General features: G+C 41.0%; 1 pseudogene; it reads left to right on the plus strand.

Moving 5' to 3' along the window:
- Window positions 1-9,475: 9,475 nt before the first annotated feature.
- Window positions 9,476-9,594, plus strand: LOC111744147 (annotated as a pseudogene).
- Window positions 9,595-10,449: the final 855 nt, after the last annotated feature.

Here is a 10,449-nt window from a genome sequence, read left to right on the forward strand (position 1 = left end):
CAGACAGGTTTGTAGTGATATCTCATTGTACTATTAATTTCTCCTTTTTAATTCATTTTGATTTCTTCTAGAGGCAGAAGAAAGTTACTGGATGTTGATAAGAACTTAGCTACAGAAGCCTTTTTCTCAGGGATGGTATGATGCGGAAATGTCCTTTTAATTACACAATCGTGTTAAGTTGCAGAGGTCCAGTCATCCTTCTGTTATATTTTGCAATAGTAAAATAATTGGTAAAGCTGTGAAAACTTTCTGTGTGCTCATTTTTTTGTTGTTCTTTTAATGCTTCATCATAATAGAATCTTTTGGAAAACATTTTAAGCAACAATTAGGAATCCAAAGTTTAGTTAAATTTTTGTCACTAATGCAAATAACTCACAGAGGTGAAAAAAGGGTAAATATACTCACTGCGCATCGCTAAATATTCTCATGTTTGGGCTCGTGTTATCCTGGGCAGTGGCAACTTACTCTTCCGCATAGCAGCTGGTAGAAAAGTAAAAATTGGCATTGATTGTAAAAACACATTTTAATTCCCAAAATATCAAAGCTTAACAAATATTTGCATTCATAATCACCAAATAACAAAGTTGTTTACATGTTTGTTTCCTTGGCAAAAATTTTTTAAATTTATTTATTTTAATTAGTTCCAAGTATACAGTACATTGGTTAGACATCTATATTGTTCATAAAACGATCCTCCCACTTGCTTCCTCCCTCCCCTGACCCTTCACCTAGCCAGCGTATTAATGCTAACTGCATTCCCTCTGCCGTGCTCCCCATTCCTGTCACCCTCCATCAGCTACTAATTTGTACTTTTTTGACCCTTCACCACATTCTCCCAGCCTCCCAACCCCTCCCCGCTCTGTCCATCACTAAATTGTCCACTATATTTATGAGTCTGTTTTTCATTAGTTTGTTCTTTTTATTCTTTAGATTCCACATATAAGTGAAATCGTATAGTGTTTATCTTTTTCTGTCTGATTTAAATACCTTCTAGGTCCATCAAAGCAATACCTTTTTCCATCTCCTTCTTTTTAGTCTGTGTGTCTTTTAATCTGAAGTGAGTCTCTTGTAGTCAGCATATGTAGGGGTCTTGTTTTCCTATCTATTCAGCCATTCCATCTTTCGGTTGGAGCACTTAATTCTTTTCCATTCGAGGTACTTATTGATAGGAATGTCGTTGTTACCATTCTTTATTCCTGTTTTTGATACATGTTTTTTCTTCTTAAAGAAGTCCTTCCAACATTTCCTGTAATATTTGCTTGGCAGTGATAAATTCCTTTAGCTTATCTTTGTCTGAGAAGCTCTTCATCTGTGCTTCAACTCTAAATGATAGCTTTCCTGGATAAAGTATTCTTGGTTGTAGATCCTGGGTCTTCATCACGTTGAATATTTTGTGCTGAGCCCTTCTGTTCTGCATAGTTTCTTTTGCAAAATCAGCTGCAGTCTTATGGGTGTTCCCTTGTAGATAATTATCTGTTTTTTTCCTTGTTGCTTTTAATTTTCTTTCTTTGTATTTAACCTTTGGCATTTTAATTATGATATGTCTTGGTGTGGGCCTCTTTGGATCCCTGGTTTTTGGGATTCTCTGAGCTTCCTGGGGGTTTTATGACCATTTCTTTCACCATGTTAGGGAAGTTTTCTATCATTATTTCTTCAAACAGCTGTTTTATTAATTTTATTCAGGTGTGTCAATCAGGTGGATATTTTGACCCTTAATAATGTCCCATATGCTCCTTAACTTATTTTTATAGTCTTGGCACCTTTTTTCTTGCCATTCTGATTGAGTGTCCTTGGCTTTCCCATCCCATAGATAGGTCATTTGATCCTTTTCTTTATTCACTTTGTTTATTCCTTTGTTTACTCCATTTAACATACTTCTCTTCTCGAATAATGTGTTCTTCATTTCAGACTAGTTCCCTTTTATAATTTTCATTTCCATTTTTATGTTTTTTTTATCTCTGTGTTGAAGTTCTCACTGAATTTATCTACGCTTCCCGTAAGTTCATTGAGCATCTTTATAAGTGTTTTGAACTCTGCGTCTGTTAGATTGATTACTTGACTCCACTCTATCTGGATCATTCTATTCTCTCATGTGGTTTCTGCTTCTTTGTCTTCTCATTTTGGCTGCCTTTCCATGTCTGTTTCTATGTACTAAGCAAAGATCCTAAGTCTCCTAGTCTTATTAGGATTTGTGAAGTAGGTGTCCAGTGGCACAGTCCTGAGAGGGGTTCAGCTGCAGGGCAAATTTAGCCCAAGCCTCTACTCCCTGGGGGCCACCTGTTACGATTCAGCAAGAAATCCATAGGTGCTGTGTTTATAGTTGCCTCAAAAGGCCACACCAGAAACTGAGGCCAGCTGGCTCCAGTGTGAGTCTAGGCTCTGCTCAGCAAGGAGCACCTGACTCACTGAGGATATGTCTGGATGTGGCTTGGGTGGAGCCGCGAGCTGGGGGAGGCGGGGTTTCAGGGAATCCTCTGGGCCGAGCAACCTCTGTTATCTAGTTTGATGAAGTCTAGGCTATGGCGGCGCTGTGCACTGGGACGGGGAAGGGCTCAACAGGGAACAATGGATACCACTGGTACTTCCATATAGAGCGAGTCTTGCTTTGGCCCTCCCTCCGACAGTGTCTCCCTGTGAGTCCCTGGTGCCCCCTGTGTGCAGTTGACTCGGCACTGGTGCTCAGAGTGAGCAGGTCTGTCACTGTGAAAGTCCACTTGAGGGTGTGGTCCCTTTAAGAGGCGTTTGCCACTGCTGCAGCCTCCGTCTCCCTCAGCTGCTCGAGACCAGACAGCCCTGCGTCCTTGCCCCGTCCTACCTTCTGCCATTGCAGGGTGATTTCTTGGATTTCTCCCTAGTTGTATTGCTTGTTTATTTAGATCCTGGGTGATTTTTCCTTGCTGTTTGCTCCTCGTTTCCATCACAACTTTGATTTGGTCACCAGAGGGATGAACAGAGCCTCTATCTACATCATTTATTTTTCCCTCCTCCTTGGCAAGATTTATAAGCTCTTTAGTTCTGCTATTTTTCTACTTCGTCTCTGTGTTCCTAGATCCAGTATGGTGCTTGGTATGGATTTCGTGTTCAATAAATACTGCGGAATGAAGGGGTTAATGCAAACTGTAAGCTTGTCAGGTTATGAATGATACAAGTTCATGTGTCAGTTATTTGGTTGGACTGACATAGGTTGAAGGCATGATTCAATTTGTTCTTCCTTGTTCCGTGAATGTGACAAAGATATTTTGCAAACAATTTGAAAAATGTTTTTCTCAAATCCAAGAGGAAAAGATACACATAAATGGATAGAATCTTCTCACTTAAATTGTCCTTGAATCTTGGAACTGCTTGTATTTCTCTGATAGGAATAGCTCATAAACAAGTGAATAAACAAGTAGCCAACAAATATTAACAGGACACTTTAGAAATATCTGATAGTCCTTAGGTCCAGAGACCAATTTTTCAAGGAAATGTGTCCTAAGTGCTGTGGTTTTTTATTGCACACATATACCGTGTAATATACAGGCTATAAAAAATTGTTCTTGGTTCATATGATGGAATTAAATAACCCAAAATTTCATGGTGCTATTCAAAAACCTTCACAACTGTTCAGGGGTTAGGACTCGAGGCACTGTCTGCCCAGAGTCTCTTCAAAGAGGGAGACATGAAGAGCTTAGACGTGGGGTGTTCTAGTTATCCATTGCTGTATAACAAACTATCTCAAAACATATTGGCTTAAACCAACAACCATTTCATTATTGCTCATAATTTTGTGTGTAAGGAATTTAGGCAGGGATCAGCAGAAGTACTCCATGTGGCATCGCCTAAGGTTACTTGGCAGTATTTAGATGGAGTTCTGGGATGACCAGGAGGGCACAAGATGGCTTTACTGACATGTCTAGTGGTTTGGCAAAGTAGATGAAAGGCTCGGCTGAGTTGGGACTGTCCACTGGAGTACCTACACATGGCTTTTCTATCATGGTGGCCTCAGGTAATTTGTCTTATTACTTGGCAGCCCAGGCCTGCATGGCTATTTATGACACAATCTCAAAATCATATACTGGCAGTTCCACCATGTTTGATTGGTCTAAGCTTGCCCAGTTTCAAAATGTGGGGACATCCATCCCACCTCTCAAAGGCAGGAGTGTCAAAGAATTTTCAGCCTTGTTTTGAAACTGCCATGAGTGTAGAGGTGGGGAGAATCCAACAAAAAGCCAAATCTATGTGGAGAAAGACTACATGCCCCTCAAGCCTGAAGGGCATGATGAGTCTGCAGGCTGCAAGGGGAAGGATGAGAAGTAAGGCCAGAATTGAAGCAACAAGATTCAGAAACTTCATGACAGAGGGAACTGTCAGCATCATGTATTCAGCAATAAGATCTACAAGCAGCAAGAAACACTGGATATTCCCTTTAGAAGTGATGCAGAGTCTCGTGTGCAGCGTCCTAAATTCCATGGTTCTTTATCGCATACATTTACCATGTAATAGATCGGCCGTAAAATTGTTCTCGGCTCATGTGATGGAATTAAATAAACCAACATTTCATGGTGCTATCCAAAGAACTTTCTAGTGTGTGATATGGGGTGATATTGATTATCAAAGGAATGCAGATGGCTGGTAGTTGCTTGGACATCTAAGCAATATGGTCACCTGAAATCACTATTTCCTCTTCTTAGCCACTCAAACCCTTTTCTGTTCCACAGATAACTTATCTAAATCCTGACCAGGGATCACTCTGTTCCTGGCCTTTCTTGAGCTGAGCCTTCTGTTCAGTTCCCCAATCTACTCACAGCTTAAACTTTGGGGCCGTGGGACAGAGAATGGTGATTTGGGGCTTCCCTGGCTTCATAAAAACCCAAGCGAGACCTCTCACTGGTCTCAAATCTTCATCAGTGAGTCTCAGATTTGTCCCCTAAATTCTGTATTCCTCCGCTTTTTCCCCCATATCCTTCAGTTTCTTTCCTCTTCCATTACCCTGCTCTTCTCATGCCTGCATTTTAGTTCACACAGGGTTCTCCTGAAACTTTCTCTAAACTAGTATTTTTCACCATAAAATTTCCTACCAGCAATTCTCAGGATTGCTGATTGTTAAACCATCATGAAGTTTGCAAGCTGGTCGACGTCACACGGGTAGCTTCCACTTGACCATGGAGGAGTGCCAGTAACCCAGCCCTTTCTACCCCAAGGCCAGTTGTTAAACACTTACCAGCACATCCTGCTCCGCCTCTTTATGATTTTATTTTCTCTCCTCTTGCCTCACTCTACCTCTGTCTGAATTTGATTCAGAGCCATTATTTCCACTTGTTGTGGAGTCACAGATCATTTGCATTTGAAAATATAAAATGGTTAAGAGCAAGCCGCTTCACCTCTTTAAGCCTGCCTTCATCTCCTGTCTGTAAAATGTTGATAACCACATCTTCCTTATAGGTTATGGTGGGATAAGACCAGGTCAAGCATGACGGCGCTTGGCAAATACTCAATATTTGGTGGTTCATATCACTCCGCCATTTCTCATCCCAATCAGCCTTAGGTTACTTATTTATCCAGATGATTTTTGGAGTTGTTGTATTCTTGGAAAAGCTGACACTAATGATTCATCAGTGAAGTGTATTTTCCGTTGAAAAATTATTTTAATGGTGGAAAAGGCTCATGACAATCAATCCACACTCTTTTATAGTTCTGTGATGAACTGAGAAAACCAGGTCTCTTTCTGCAATGCTAGGCCCTGGGCAGTTTGGGTGTATTCTGAATGAGAATTCTTGGATTGTTATTTATGCTGGCATTCTTTCGCTTGGACAAAGCTATTCTTCTGGGAATATTCATCTGGCATTTGTCTGTATTTGACTTTGCCTTAATTTTGTAGGACCAGCTTCCCTATGTGTTGAGGTCATTGTGCATTGAGGTCAGATATGAATCAGTTGGACAAAACATGTTAACAACCCTTATTCCCCTCTACTCCAGATGAAATATACACATCCCATCCTGTGCATTGTCTTCCATGGGTAATGACTTTTACCTAGTGGAATTCATACCCAATTCTTTCTAAAAGACTGATTTTACTTGAAAAAAGAAATATTTTCTTATGCTATTGTTACTATATTTGATGAGATTAATTGTCCCCTACTTTTAAAAACATACATTTTAATGTTTAACAAGGATGTCAAGAAATGCATACAGTAAAAAATAAAAGGAAAAAATAGAAGTTATTTCTTTGTCTTTGGAAAGTGTCAAGGTCCTCTTTTTGCTGCTACATAGTCCCTATGGACCATTTTATTTTAAAGGTAAGTTTGCTGAGTTCTAATTTACAAGCATTAAAATTTACCTATTTTAGTGTAAAGTTCTATGAGTTGTGGCCAGCACATGTGTGTGCAACCAGCACAATCAAGGTATAGAACATTTCCATTCCTTCCCAAAATTCTCTAGGGCCCTTTGTAGTAGACCCCCTCCCCAACACCCGGGCCCTGACAATCAGTGATCTGTTTTTAATCCTTACAGTTTTGCCTTTTCCAGAAAGTCGTAGTAATGAAATAATACTGTTGAGTCTGGTGTCTTTTCCTCAGCTACTGCGTTTGAGATGTACCCATGATGCCTTTGTACTGGTGGCTTGTTCTTTGTTATTGCTGGATAGTGTTGCATTGTGAGCCTGTACCAGTTTGTTTATCCATTCATCAGCTGAAAGACATTTGGGTTGTTTCCAATTTGGAGTGATCATGAATCAAGTCACTGTAAATAGCTGCATATAGATTTCTATATGAGCATAGGTTTTCATTTTTCTTGCGTAGATCCTATGGATCATTTTCTTGGATCCCCCAAACTCCTATGGCTCCCACACATCTGTCTGCCTTAACCTCAGACCCCAACCCCCAACCTGCAGAGTTGAACACTGTTCTCACTTCAAGCCAAGATATGCGAGTGCTAGAGCCAGGGAGAAGTTTCAGTATTTAAGTCTCTAGACAACTGACAAACCCTCTGCAGAGACAGGGAAATAAATAATACACAGAGAAATAGATGGGCGATAGGTTGAAGGAGGAAAAGTGAGGAAAAATAAGGCGAGCAAGCATGAGGCAGGTCTCCTATGTCAGGTGCTGTAATTATAGGCTTCTTAATTAGCAGCCCAGCTGCCTATAAAATCGAATTGTGCTTCTCTGCCTATAAACTGGAATCGTGACTCACTGAATTATGATTTGCTTAAATCCACTCTCGCCATTTGTGCCTGTAGCTAATGTATTGCAGCTGATATCTGGACTAAAGTGAGATGATTAGGAGGTCTCTGGTCATCAGAGACTTCTATTAATAATTCTGTTTGAAGAACAATAATAGCTAACACTTACTGAGTGCTTGCCATGTACAGATACTATTCTAAGGACTTCAGATATGGGACCTCATTTAATCCTCATGACAACCTTAGGAGCTAGTGATAATTTGCCCCTCCTCTCCTTTAAAGATTTTACAGAATCTGAGGCATGGACAGGTTAAAAGCCATTGTCAAGTGGTGAAGCAGGAATAGAAACACAGGCCATCTGGTTTGTAAGCCCAATTGTTTAGCCACTGGTCTATCCTGCCCCTACATACCTGCCAGACATTTGGCATCTCTTCTTCGGTCTTCACACCAGCCCAACAAGGTGACTTCTTTTTATCCCTATTTTGCAGATGAGCGAAGTGAGACTCAGAGAAATTAAGTAACTAGGTCAAGGTCCCCCAGCTAGTGGGTCGTGGAGTTGGGAATGGAATCCAAGTTAGTCCACATGCTCTCTGCCACCTCTCTTAGCTTCTAATAAGATCACTTGGTTTGCCTTGGACTTGACCTAAGTTGAGAGGCTGTCGAAGACATGAAATGAAGATGAATTTGTCTGGGTCTCTGTTAACGTGCTGTCCAGGCTCAGCACGTGCTGCTTCTGCGTTCCTGCTGAGAGCTCACTCCGTGCAGCCTGTTGGCCCCAGAAAGGATCTCTATGGGAACCAGGAGACATTGTAAAAATATTCTGATTTTTCACCAGGCCTTTTCTCAAACAATCAACTCCCTAAGGAAAGTTTGGGGGGAAAACCCCAAAAATAAATACTTAAGGATATATTTATAATAGATGTCCTCTTGCTTTCATTTGACTCAAATTTCCTTAATAGGCTGCTTATTCTGGGCACCATGCTTGCTCTAATTAGTTTTTTCATGTGATGGTTTGTCTCTGGAGAAAGAGAAAGCATTAAAGCGTGAGCAGCAGCTATGGCTGTAAAACCGCCAAATTAGCCCGTCATTCCCTTGGCTGTGCTTCCATGAAGTAGAGGTGACGGCCAGCCTGGTCCTTATCGAGCTTAGCTTCCACAAAAATACCCTGACGTGGGGGATTCTTGGTTTTCATCATTTATTTTTATCATGATTGGACATCTTCTTTGTGCTCAGCTCTGTGTTCAGCACTTTTGGACATTTGCTATCTCTAGTTCCCACAACAGACTTCAAGCACACATCTGTCTCTCTCCTGAATTATGGGCTCCTGAGTATAGGAAAATATGTCATCAAGGATGAATTGGATCCGATTTTCTATCATGCAGGAGCCCCTAGTTTAATGGGAGAAGCTGGCTTATGTATAAATAATCTGACAATATGGCACGCTATTACAGGGCAATAAGATTATAACAATAATAGCTAACATTTAAGGAAAGTCTATCATAGTCCCGACACAGTGCTAAATCCTGCACGTGTTGACATACTTCTTTAATCCTTAGTGAAACTGATGCCGTATCAGCTATCTATTACCATAATAATGCTGTGTAATGACCATAAAATCTCAGTGGCATGCAATAACATTTATTTTTGATCACAAGTCTGTACATCGTCTGGGAGCTTCTGCTTCTGGGGCAGCTGGCTATTGGCTGAGGCACCTGGGCTGGAATGTCTCCTGCATCTGGATGGCCAGGGGCTGGCTGGTCTAAGAAGGTCTGAGATGAGACAATTTGCCTTCATTTTATTTGGTCTCTTCTCCCTCAGCAGGCTAGCTCTTGTTTATTCTCATGGCAGAGGCGGGATTCCAAGAAACACGTAGAAGCACACAAACCTCTAGAAGCCAAAACTCAAAACTGATACATGGTCAATTCTGCTGCATTTGCACTTGGTCAAAGCAAATTTACAAGGGTAATCTAGATTCGAGGAATGGGGACTAGGCTCCATCTCTTGAGAGGAGCTGCAAAGTTATGTTATAAAGGGCATGGATACCAGAGAAGTGAAGAATCGTAGTCCTTTTTGTAATCTGCCACAGAGAGTATTATCTTCATTTTACAAATGAATAAACTGAGGCATAGAGAGGTACCTAAGCTCCCACAGAAAGTTGAGGCATCATAAACAAAAGGCTATGGAAGTGTTGGTGAAGGGGGATATTAATGCTTTTATAAAAAACTCAAAAGCTTCTTTGGTGTGGGGATGAATTGGAGCTGGGGCACAGCAGCTGTGGTAGACAGCCTACTAGTTTCTCACCTCGAGAAGTTTTGCTCAGTCTACAGCCATGCCACCCTGAACAAGCCCGATCCCGTCTGATCTTGGAAGCTGAGCAGGGTCAGGCCTGGTTAGTACTTGGATGGGAGACCACCTAGGAAGACCAGGTGCTGTAGGTGTAAAAAATAAGGGATTGTAAGCTGACAAGGTCCTTGCAATCTTTGATGCCAACCAAGGGTTGCCTCACCTAAAAAAAAAAAGTTCTGCTCAAAGTTAGCTTGCCTACTTCCAGGGCAGCCTTCAAGTGTCAAAATTGCCCCCAAGGGCAATTCTCAACCAAGGTGAGGGTAGGAACTGGTGAATCAATACCCCAGCTTCTCCTTTATGGTGGACCAGTTCTGTGGCACATTTTACAAAGTTGCTCAGGTGATCCCCTGGGGATTGTCCCCCAGGTTACTCTTGGTAGCAACCCGCTCATTAACATACACCTTATCACCTTCCCCTTTCAAAGAAGTCACCTGCACCCAAGCCCTTGTCCCAGGCTCTGCTTTTGTAGGAAATCAAACTAAGATACCTTGAAGAATGGATAAGATATTGACAGAGACAAGGAGGCTGGTGCAGTGTTCTAGGTATAGGATCTTTCTTGAATAAAGTCTTTGAGCTGTTCTAAGCTCTTCTTTTCATTTGTTGAGAAGTACTTTTCAGAACCTGGGACTGATTTTGTAACATGCAACAGGCAGAGGAAACATGAGGGATACCTCCTACCTAGTCATCATGCATGGTAATATCTTCTTCTCTTTTACTTAACATTAACTTTTCTAGTTACAAAAGAAATGCAAGCATATTGTACAGAAAGCAAGTAAAGAGAAAGAGAAAAAATCATAATCCTATCAACATAGTAGCAACTTCTGCTGAAAAATTTTTCTGTATTTCCTTTGGTTTTTCTTGTGTATATATTTTAATATATTTTATGCATACTATATATTCAATTTTGGATTCCCCTTTCCCCCTTAATATTAGAGCAAAAGCATTCA

This window comes from Pteropus vampyrus, unplaced genomic scaffold (genome assembly GCF_000151845.1).
Source record: "Pteropus vampyrus isolate Shadow unplaced genomic scaffold, Pvam_2.0 Scaffold5, whole genome shotgun sequence".
Classification (NCBI taxonomy): domain Eukaryota; kingdom Metazoa; phylum Chordata; class Mammalia; order Chiroptera; family Pteropodidae; genus Pteropus; species Pteropus vampyrus.